Source organism: Cardiocondyla obscurior, linkage group LG19 (assembly GCF_019399895.1).
Source record: "Cardiocondyla obscurior isolate alpha-2009 linkage group LG19, Cobs3.1, whole genome shotgun sequence".
Classification (NCBI taxonomy): domain Eukaryota; kingdom Metazoa; phylum Arthropoda; class Insecta; order Hymenoptera; family Formicidae; genus Cardiocondyla; species Cardiocondyla obscurior.
In genome coordinates, this window is record NC_091882.1 from 2271033 (window position 1) to 2283136 (window position 12104).

The following is a 12104-nucleotide window of genomic DNA, read 5'->3' on the forward strand; positions in this document are numbered from 1 at the left end:
TTTGCGAAAACTTGATCTACCCAGCGGCCGTTAAAATCTTGACATCGACGACAGCTGTCGATAATCACCGCTTCTCGTTATGCCGAGAGTTCGATCCCTAGAGCCTTGTAGGTTTTCCCCTACGTCCTCTTTTGCCATCAATGTCTGACATTCATGTCGACATTGATACCCGTTAAAAATTACGCGACTTTTTTATTATCGATTTCGATCATTTTGTTAAATGAATTATCTCTGACTGCATATGACAATTTAATAATCCATCGCGCGGTGCGTTTCAATTTAACCACGAAGGAAAAATCATTCACGAACTTATACGCAGATTCGATTAAATTAATAATTTCTTTTTTTATTAAATTAAAATTGGTACTTAAAATTTTTTTTTTCGTGAAATAATAATAATTAAAAAAATCACAGAAATGATCTTATTCTTATTTTACGTGCAGACTGCTTTGGCAATTTTTTTTTTCTTTTTTTACGAAGTTTCTCCAACGTGTAAATTATGAATTATGGCATTATGCCTGCAGTTTGTAAGCAGATCCGATACGTGAATATTTTCCTTCGTCGTTGCGAACGGAAAATGCGATAGTACATAGGGTTGAACGAGGGAAACCAAATCTCTTGGGTCCATAGAAAAGCGGAGAGCATCGGTTGTCACGCTTCAGCGAGGTCAGGGTCGCCTTTTCATCGCCGATAAAATTGCATGAACGCTGTCTTCTTTTCCCCCCGATCTCGATCTCGAGCAATCCCGTTTAAAATTTTAAGACACGGCGGTAGGAAGAGACCGAAATGAAACTTCCGTTTTAGCGCTACCAAGTCAACCGATGAAATCGAGACTCTAGACGGACAATTTGTACGATTGGATGGACAATTGCGAATTTTTTCTCGTGTACATTGAACAGAAAATACGAGCCAGCAGAAATTCTATTAAATAAATATAACTGCGTATGGAATATCAACTTTATACAGTGAAAAAATTAAAATATTTCTAAATATTACTTCAAATACCGTACAAGTTCTTCAGCTTAAAACTTTGTAATTCACAATTAAATTAATTAGATATTCTAATTAAAGCAACAGTAATAAATTTATAAATTTGTCTGCAAGCGTTATTTTAAGTTTATGTTAATGCATCTCGAAAATTGTATAAATGTTGCGCTGTCACGTTGTTTCGTATATCGCAGAGTCGAAATTTTCTCCGGTTTACCCGCTTTTGATAACTATGTACCGTCACAGAACTACAGTGGGTGGTTTGGCAAAGAGAGAGAGCGAGAGAGAAAGAGGGAGAAAGAGGGAGAGTGAGTTGCGAGACGATTTTCAGCTCGTTGGATGCCTTTGTGCTCCGAGGTCAAGAGAACAGTGCAGGCACAAAATTATCTTCCTCCCCCGTTTCTCGTCTCCACTTTGCCGCTGTATACAGCAATCCTGGCTGAAGACGACTCTGCTGCTCCTTCAGTCATCGTTTCCACAGATTCCCATCGCGGTTTCCTTTTCTCGCCTCCGCTCTTTCCTATTTCAGTCGCGGATTTATCCTACGGTACGCTATATCTCCTTAGGACTCATTATCAAGTTTCTCTTTTCGGCGAATATCATTCATATCGCTGCTTCTTTTGTTCCGTCTAAATGATTCTATTGTCTGCCGTACGTTCTCGCGCACGCGAGGCCCCTATCGTCGCGAACATTTAAAGAACCCTGTCTATTTATCGCTGCTCGCATTTGCATCCGCGGTCTTTCCCGCATCTCGTTCCGGTTTTCACTCTTCATCTTTTATTCCTTATTCTTTCGTTTTTACCCCCTTAGCCTTCCTCTCCCATGGCGCGATTTATGAAAGTGGGCGATATGGGGTAAGCTTCCACGGTTATTTGCCTCCGGAGACTTATAATGGCCGCTTTACTGCTCTCGTGAATAAGTACTTCCTACTAAATAACATCCACGGGAAAAAGAGACGGCACGATCCTCGTGGTCCATTACACGCCGCGCGGCTCGCCGGAGCGGCGGAGTTAGACGCGAAACCACGCGAGGGAAGAGATGCGGTTTGACCTCGTCAAGGAGAGAGGTTGCATTTTTGCGGATAGTTAATACGCGGACGAGAGGCGTAAATGCGGTTTTACGGCAAACCTCGCGGAATAATTACGATCGGACAGTGGTGCCGTCACATTTAATTGACCTTTTCCCGCAGGATCTAATTTCACAGGACGTAATAATAATTTGTTAATTTATATGGAGATTAAACTCCAGCTGCTTAGTTTGTTCGTATTAAAACAAAATTAAGAAAAAAGAAAAAAAGGAGAAAAAATAGAAACCACAAATTTTTTCTCAAACCCGACAGAGTGCACCGGCGAGCGACAAAGCGCTGACGAAACTTTGTTTCAATCTGGACATTTGACACGCATAATTTGTATGTACAACGCGATTCGCAATGCCGAAGAGGGTTACGTGTCCAAGCCAACGACATTTCACTGACGGGGAGATCGCACAGTCTGCGGCCTGATACTGGGAAAACCCAATTTGCGATTCCCTCGAATACTACGGGGATTCTCGGCCCCTTTCTCGGCCACGTAACAATCGTCTCCTCGATCTTGGAGAGTTTCGATGCAAGTTGCGCGCCATATTGCGAAGTTATGGAATACGAGGTTACGAACGGCGAAGTGACATCATCTATCACGTACTGGGATGCAATTATTCCGACCGAGATTAACCCGAGAGGAAGGAAAGGGGGTCGTTGCGCGGTTGGAAGAGCACCGTCGTCATTTTGCAGCCGCGTATCTTCCCGATGAAAGATGAACGGCCGGCGATGCAGAATTGTTAAATAATACTAACGCGCGCTTTAACTTAAACTTTAAAGTGTCAAAAATAAAAGAAAAAAAAAATGGATATCTATCGTCGTCGAGTTCTTCAAATATAATACTCGGCTGTTATTTAAAAAGATAATATCTTTCACGAACGAATTAGCGTAATTTTTTTAAATGCTTGTTATACCAGAAGAAACCCGTGCGCGTGTAATTATAATTGGGGATATTAATTAATTTTAATAATTTCTACGTGATAATTACAACTGAGTAATTTACGGTCGACGAGCGTGTTGTTACAATTACGATTCACTTACGTTTTTGTAGCTTTTGGTTGGGGGAGGGTAGGCTAATTTTTAATCCTTCTTTCCGTAGCGCTTTCTGAATTATCCCGACGACAATTTTCATCGAGCGGCGAACGATTTTAATTTTCTACTTTCCGTGAAATGAGACGCGAGCAGCTCCAGTATCATAACTAAACACATCGAGCTATATGAATTTGATATAACTCGATATTAATTATCGTCACGTATGACGATGTCTATTTTAGCTCGGTAGCGCACCGAAATAGTAACGCAGGTTGTATAAATATAATGTTACGGAGAACCGATGTGAACTCTGTCGCGCGGATTAATTTTAAAGGGTTAACGTACACACGGGGGGGATATCTCGGTCCAACAAATGTGCTTCGTTAATCACGATAACGCTCGTAATTTTGCGGCGCGCACGATAATGTAAAGTACAAAGGTTGACATCGCGCCGCGAAATAATCCACGCTATTTTCGCTTTGCGGGATATTGAAATTCGTTCAAAGTCCACGGTATTATTCGCGATATGTAATTCAATTTGCCCCCCCCCCCTGCAACGAGAAAGTAGCGGCTCGCAAATGTGCAAAACCATTCCCGCGGCGTGTTTTTCTTTAAAACTCGAGAGCGGTGTCATTACAATTCAATATTACAAGCGCGGCCCTCCCCCTCTCCCCGTCGATCCAATCCGAACTGTGCAATCTGAATTTTTGAGTCCGGCAATAACATGCAATTAGCCAATATTTTAATAAACGCCCTACTCGCGAGGCGAAAGAATAAAACGGTATACGTTGTCGGCGGAGTTCTATTATGGGAGTTGATTATTTTATAAAGATTAAATTAACGATTTTCAACCCGCGTCGATGTTGTTCCATAGGAAATGAACCGTTTATATAATCACGGTATTCGTGATATAAACTCCCGCAGCGATAAAAACTAATTAGCGATATGAACCTAAGCCGCAAATAATCGCGCCGCGCGCGCTCGCTATCGTTAGCATATACATATTCCGTAACGTCCAGCGTTACAACGTTATTGTTAGCGCGTGACCGTTAGCTCGTGGCTGTTCGTTATCTTTCGATACGCTCCCCCATTTTCAGGGAATAGAGATTCTTTTTAATTGCACGGCAGCTGCACCCGGCGTAACGGGCGAATTCGGTGAACAACACGCAACGTGAAAGCTTTTATAGATACATTTGCGTACACCCGCAGGTGCGTACACATTTTTCGCGTTATTCCCGCGTTGAAAATCTTTTTACAAAAACGCAATCGAACGAAAGCGATTGAACGCTGTGGACTTTACTGGAATCGCGGTTATATCCCGCGAGATTCAACAGCGTGGGGCGCTTATTTTGAAACAATTAGCACCCAAAGCGGTGTTCGCGAGAGACCGCGACAAAGAACGTCGCGCTATCTTCGCCGGCACGATGAAAAGTCCGAAAACGTTTTCTTTAAAAATAACTTACTTTATTTGGCCGGGTCAGTGTTTGCGTTCCATCTTACGAGATAATAACTTATATTGCGATATAAGTTCTCCTGTTATTCGCGCGCAATGAGAGAAGCGAGATTTAAGTCGCGATATCGGATCGACGGCGGCCTCCGGAATTGTCCCGTTCGACTTCGCGGACGCGCCTCGTTCTCCGCGTATATTCCAAGTTGCTCTCGTCGTTTTCGGTCGCGCCGCGAGAGCGAAGGAAACGCGCGGGAATCGAGCCGACTTTGGACTCCTCCGGCAAAGATTACGTTCAATCAGAAATTAAGGATGCGGGACTTGCGGACCGTCGATAGTCGAGGAGGATCCTTTCCCGATCGGCCGATTCTCCCCCCCCTCCTGTTTCATTTAGAATAGAATCGGGTCTAATCAGCGACGGGATTTCCCCCGAGCGATTGCAGCTCGAAAGTTTCGATCGCATTAGATGGGTATCGCTTTTCCGTCGAACATCCGCCACGGAATTACACATGTCGTTGGCCCGGCATCGATTCTGACCTATTGCCCGCGTACTCCGCATTTATATCCGGCATGACTATCATTGCAAATTCTTTACCCCGAGACTTTCCATCGCACATACCCCGCGCGTTTTCCGCATGAATACCTCGGGCAGAGAATGTCACGCGCGATATTACATGTAACATTGCGCGTATAACGCAATAAACGCCGAAGAGGAGTGTACCGATGTACAAAGACAGAGGGACGTCGAGGAAATGCGTATGGTTCATTGATTAATCGCCGCGTTTAACATATATTTTCTCCCTCCCTGATATCGCCGTGAATCACGTTATGAATAATTGAATACGCATCTCTGAATATGCATCGCACAACTTTGTCGCACGTCGCGATAAATCTAAGAAATCGTTGTCGCTATCCTTATAATATGCGAATGGTGCTTTTATTAACGACCGATGTCATTTTCACGTTAAGTAACGTCCGCAATTTCAAACTGATATTGCTGCGGCATCGCCGTGGTTCGTAAAGGGTGTTCAATCGTAATATTTCACTGCCGCGATAAGGAAGCAAATTGTTTTTCTTTTTTCAGATTTCTTTCTTGCGAGACGACTTCCGGCGTGGCGCTAAAGGAAGTCGGACAAGTACGAGAGCCTCTCGGCGTTTCCACAGTCGGCACACTCGGCGAATCCGTAATCATTTACACGACACGTAAGGACTTTGAATTCGTGACTTTATGCCGGCGTAAATTAATGAAGCATTAAAATAAAATTTGACTCCGATGTTTAACTCTTTCCGTCACGTTACAAAAATTGATCGTGCTTTACTCTGAGAAAAAAAAAAAAGGAAATAAGAAATTTTTCCTCCGTTACAAAAATTTCCAATTCCTCCGCGCCGCGTCATGCTACTCTGCGGAAACCGCACTTTGTTGCGATCTCAATTAAGATTATCTCGAACGATATCAGACGTTATATACTTATACATATTAATTTCTATTTATACCATTATTTATCGGTGCACGGTTTTTATGGAATCGCTTGCTTTAAAATCGCGTCACGTGCAAATTAAATTTAATTTCGAAGAGCCGCGGGTACGTTACGTTTTTATTAAACATCCGCGGGAATTAGTTTTGTCCGGATATACATATTTATTGGATGCATTTAATACGTCGTCACTTTTTCGCGCGCCGAGTGATTCCCATATCGCCAGTCCGGGTCGCAATATTGTATCGGCAATCGAACAAATTGCTTCCTTCTATACAGCTGGTTTTCGAATTACGAAGACCATAAATATGAGCCCGTACCTACGGGGAATTTGTCGGCAGGTATATCGGCTAGCCGCGACCGCGATCATAATTTATCAGTATCGCGCGAGCAAAATTCAATCGCGAGATAAAACGTCACGTGGAGGACCACCTTGTCGGCTGGCAATTCCGTTCTACATCGTTTAGGTATTCGTCTTGGAAATGAAGCCGCCCGTGTAAAACTGGGACGGTCTTATATCGCTTTTGGATAACGAGCGTACGTGATCCGTGCCGATATTGAAAAACATTTTCCGACAATAGCGGAGAAATCGATATGAATTTTCTAAGTTTCTAGTTCCTGAATTTTTCTCCAAAATTATTTATTTCGTATCGCGATGTAAATGTGTTATAGTTAAACGCGGCTTATTAAATAATAAAATGACTTAAGACTTGCAAGTTAGAAGAACCTTATTACAAATGTAATATATAATTTTATATTTTTTACGCGTGCGTGTGAAAAAGAAAATTAATAATTGAAGAGATAGGTCGAAGGATGTAATTATCGTAGTTGTACAATGGCTTTGATGGAAAAGTACGTGTAACTTTCAACGTTGTATCACGTCACTAGTGTCTGGCAGGCATTTATATTCACGCGGTTTGGAACGATCGTACAATGGTCTTACATCATTACATGCTAATTATGTGCTTCGAAGATCTGCAATTTGCAGAGGAAAGCAGTCGTTTTGTGGCACGTATCGTTTAATCTCGCAACGCTTTTGATTCGCGTTAACCGCTAGCGATTATCCTATTCTGAATGCTCGCTACTGTCTCGCGCTACCGTTTTGAATGCAAGCTCGCATACATTCTCGAGTGTCTTTTTCGAAAAACCTCCAATTAAAATGATATTTGCACGTGAGAAGAAATTGTGAATGCGCAATTTATGAAATCGTGTTATGTTTTATTAGTAATTAAACGTGATTTAATTAAAACTTTGTCTAATCGCAAGGTTTTCTTATTTTGAACGAAATTATCTTAAAATATAAATATTAATTTCGCACAAACTAATATTAAGACTTTTCGATCAACGTTTTTATTAAAAAATGTGAGATTCTTTTTATATATATTTTTATTTTAATTGCGATAAATTTATCCGTGATCCGACATATCGCGATTCCATTAATTCGAGAATGATATTTCAATTATGTTTTAAACAAAAATATTTCAATAAATCCGTGCGCGCGAAAATTTTTCACGGATATTTTTCCGATTCGAGATCAAAGTGCCTGCCGTTAACAAGAATACATCGGGCGTGTTCGTTGAAAGTGATCAAGTAATTATCCACTTCTTTACTGCCAGGTTTGTTTTTCTCAAGGGTAATTTTAATCGCGGATCAAATGAAAGTACAAGTACGTATTGTACCGTTCGGTTTTCTTATCTTGATTTATCGGCGAGTGTCGCGCGGTCGTCAATAAATCGCCGCAACCTATCGCGCCGTTGAAACGAAGATGAATCGCGGCCGTATGATCTCAGACGGTGATTTCCGCTCGTATGGCAACAACTAGAAACGCGAAATACATTTTACAATACAATTCTAAGAGATTGGTTTCCGCGGTTTCCCCCGAGAGATTGGACCCCGAGATGTCGCGCGAGGCCGCGCGCTCGCTCGCGCGGGCGTATTTTTCGCGACGCAGGGGCTGCGTTTCCGCGTGAAATAATTCAGCGCCTGGATGCGGCGTCGCTATCCGCGGAGGCTTAATTCCAGGGAGTGTGGAAAAATGTTGACGCGCGCAGAATCCGAGGTGCGCTCCTCCGCGCGCCTCGGGATCGTGACGCCGAAGCGTTGAGCAATTCGCGGACGAGTCGAAGGTTCTGCTTTCGCGCAAAGGCCATCGAGAGTATGCCTCCGCTCCTTCTTCGCGGTTCACCTTCTCCTCCCCGGTTCACCTTCTCCTACTCCGCGGAATTCGCAGGTCGCAGGTGTTCGAGCCGGCTATCGGCACCGCTTGGCCGACGTGCCGGTTTCAGTCGCCGCCTGGTCGTCGCCCAGGTTCAGCGGTCCTTTCCCTCCCCGTCGCCGATCGTTCTCACCGCGGCGCGTTCTCGCGCGATAGAGAATCTTCGCTCAATTTCTTTTTTTTTTTTTTTTTTTTATCTCGCGATAAAGTTTATCGGTTTTTATCACAACGGCGGGTCCGTCGTTCGCCGGGCGTGTAATATTTCCGATAAGATTACGATAATATTGCCGGGAAAATTATCCACTCTTACATAGCACTACTTTAACGCGTGGGCTTGAGAAGAAGAAGACAAAATTTCTTTTTTTTTTTAGTGATACTATTAGAAAGCATCAGTGGTATATTTTATTGGTGAATGTGATAGCTAGATTTGTTCTGTAATTCTGTATCAATGTGCATCTTCGTCACGCGCGTAAGATACGAGTGAATACATATTTCCCGCAGCTGTAAATGTAATATTTATTACGAAAACGGTGAGTCTTGCGTTTTATCATATTTTCCCCCCCCGGTGTAAATATTACCCCGAAGATAATAGTAACGATATAAATCGTTTCGACTTATAATTTTCCACGTTGCGATTAAATATTAATTGGGAAGAGCCGCGGTTCGTGAATTATGTAATACTTGGCGAGTAAAAACGCCGTTAGGTTTACCGCTTCGAACGTGTGTACAGTAGCCTTGTCCATGTCGGGTTACTTTCACCGATTTATATTATAACTACATTATTGCGCGACGAATCTCGACGCTATTCCCGCGCCATTATCGTTGCAATTTCATTATATAGCATGTATAATTCAATTTTATCATGACAACTTAACTTCGGCTCGGTCGGGCCACCTTAACGTGATTGCGAATTATCGTTGCGCTGGCCGAGTGCACGAAACTCCGAGCGTGTTGAGTGAATCACGCAACAGACGCCCTCCCTTTAACCCCATCTACTCGTTTCCGATCAATTTTTTATTTTCCTTTTTTAATACTTTAAGTAAATCTCGGTTTCGATCGATCGAGAAGAGGGGCACGAAAGCAGGCACTTTTATCATCGCGAATTTACATTACGTAACGAACGTCGTCTAATTTAATGAAAGCACCGCGATACGCTTAACTTACGTTTAATGTAATACCGGCCGTTTAACGATATTTAATTATTTAATCGGCATTATCGAAACGTTTGTGTTAATTCGTCATTCCCGATAAACACGTATGTGCGGAAAATTGAGTAAACAAGTTCGAGTTATACGTTTGAACGAGGACATATTTTCCACAACAGATACGATAAGTCACGTTAAACTCAATAGAGAATAATTTGAAACATGCATCGTGTCACAACATGTCCCAAAAGTAACTAATCCGCTTCGTGCTCGCTTGAATATTTATTATTGGAAACTACGCCACGTCTCTATCCGCGACATTATAGAAATAAAATATATATTTATATGACTCTAATCGTATGGAAACTAATCAAATAATTGCATTACTAATCTACTTCTTTTCAATCCGATTATGTTTCACGTTTGCAAGTCGAATTAGTTTATTAAATTAAAAATTATTTCAGTATTTTAATACCGAAAATTCACGGCTGAAATTGAATTAGGTATTGTCTTCGCTATTTTAATCCTTTTACTTTCGTATTTAATAAATACTTGAGCGATAAAACGTTACTTACGTAACGTCTTATATATCTTATATTCTCGCGACGAAATACCGTGTTTATTGCGAATGAGATTATCAGCACGTGAATTGTTTATATGTACCATTAATTAAATTCCTACACCGGAGTAATCGTCGATAAGCTTATTAGCTTTCTCTCTCTGTCTCTCTCTCTCTCTTTCTCTTCGACGACTCACAAAGAGGTTGGCGAACGGAGAATCGGCTCCGGCAAAGCTGAGGAATCCGCGCGGTCTTTACGTGTCTGCCCTTTCTATCGCTACGCGGTTGCTTCCGGTAACGGCGCAGCAGACCACGAAGAAACCTCCGCGCTGCAAAACGTACGAAGGAAGGAAGAGAAGGCGGAAGAATATCTCACTAGTCAAGTTCTAGCAGTCGGTCCCGATGTCGATAGCTTATGATTACGTTACGCCTTCTAAGTTGCGCTAGTAGCAACAAGCCCGCGCGCGGTCAACGTTCCGCAGTATAAACCTGAGCACGCTTTTATCTTCGCCAATTATTCGCTGCTACGTTCGCTCCCTCATTTTCCTGCCCAACCCCCTTGTTTGTACGAAAAATATCGCTCGAGCATGTCGATATTAGTTTAACAGTCAATCAGTCAAGCGGCGATAAACGCAATTAAAATTAAAATACGTTAACGATAAAAAGAATATCGCTACATTGCTTTATTAAATAAAAAAAACGTTCTCCCCATTCTCTGCCCCTCGCATAGGGTGTTTATGAAATATTTGAACGAACTTTTCGAAGAGTATTCCTGTCCTCGGGATAGAGAGAAAAAAAAAAGTTTATAGAATCCCATAGCCAGATAAGAGTGGCTGTAAAGTTATAGTACGGCGAAGTTTATATTAGAAAATTTGCCCCAAGTATTTCGTAAATACTTCACGTATTGTTCGATAAAATTTAAACATAAAGGCGTGCGAAAAGTCGCGCGGGAAAAAAAAGAAGAGATTAAAAAAAAAGAGAGAGAGGAAAAAAAATGATAAAAATTTCTATTAGCAAAAGCCCGTTGTTAATGATTAAATAAATATTTCCTTTTAATTTCAATGTTACGCCCAACGGGATATTTCGTCTGTTGAAAAATACAGTTACGCCACTCCGACGCGGGATCGAAATATATTTGTGCACACAATGATCATTCAGTGCCCGAGCGGTCATTCACATACCTTATCCCGTTCATCAAATTCCGTTCGTCGCTGTTCGGCACTCTGTGACGGTCTGTAACGAATTCACTCGGATGGAATTTAAATTGAAGCGCGACTATTGGCATCGCGATAAACTCGGCTAGGCGAACTATGCGCGCGCGTGGAAATTCTTCGAGGCACCTTTATTCGCACCGGCGCCGAAGTATGCAGTATGCATCGATTAAAAATCAATCACAATCGGGAGACGCGCGAAGTGGACTGACACGCGTGTACCGAGGAGTTACTCGCGCTTCCTACTTTCGTTAAGTGTAATGTTTTACCTGTGGACAGACGGATTTGTCGGATATCCGTTTCGACGACTGTGCGCGTCTCTCGTTGCGTTCCTGTCGCGAATCCACGCACCGACGCAGCGATAAATAAGCCGCTTATGCGGTAATCTAATTCTAAAGCCGCCTCTCTCTCTCTCTCTCTTTTTTTCTCTCTCTATTTCCTCCTGCGGACGCGCATAGCGGTGCGGAATGCGCGTATTAACCGAAGTCGGCAAAGAGAAAGGAATCAGACATAGAGATTCTCTTGGATAAGAGCATTGGCAAAATAATGTCGCAACGACGAGCCTGGGTGAAAGAGGATAGATACTGCCGGCGCGCGGTGGAAACCGGATGTATACTTTGTCGGCTGATACGCCGGATTTGACTGATCGCGGCGACAACATTCGCGTTTTGATTTCACGCTGCAACTTGTTTGCGAATCCCCGCGAGACTCGTGTTAAATCTCATTCGACGCTTTCGCCGAATAGCTCTAAGCTATGTAGCACTATGGCGCAACTTCGTAAAGCTCGTACTATTAATGCAGTAGTTAGGCGGTGGGAATTTGAAATACGGGTAGACATTTATAATTCAACCGGATTACATTGCGCCTTTGAGAACCGCGAGAACAGATCGACGATCCCGTCTCAACAATTTTCGAAACTTGCGCCCCCGATAATCGATGAAACGTCTACGAGGAAGAA

General features: G+C 42.6%; 1 protein-coding gene across 3 annotated transcripts in view; it reads left to right on the top strand.

The window, feature by feature from the left end:
• Positions 1-12104, top strand: part of Pgant9 (polypeptide N-acetylgalactosaminyltransferase 9) — a 182612-nt gene that overhangs the window by 49358 nt on the left and 121150 nt on the right. For 2 of the 3 annotated variants that reach the window (XM_070669301.1, XM_070669299.1), the window contains exon 2: positions 5626-5744. The gene's annotated coding sequence lies outside the window, so the exon portion shown is untranslated. Of the gene's footprint in view, positions 1-5625; positions 8762-12104 lie in introns of all 3 variants that reach the window. The other variant, XM_070669300.1, reaches the window with a different exon arrangement.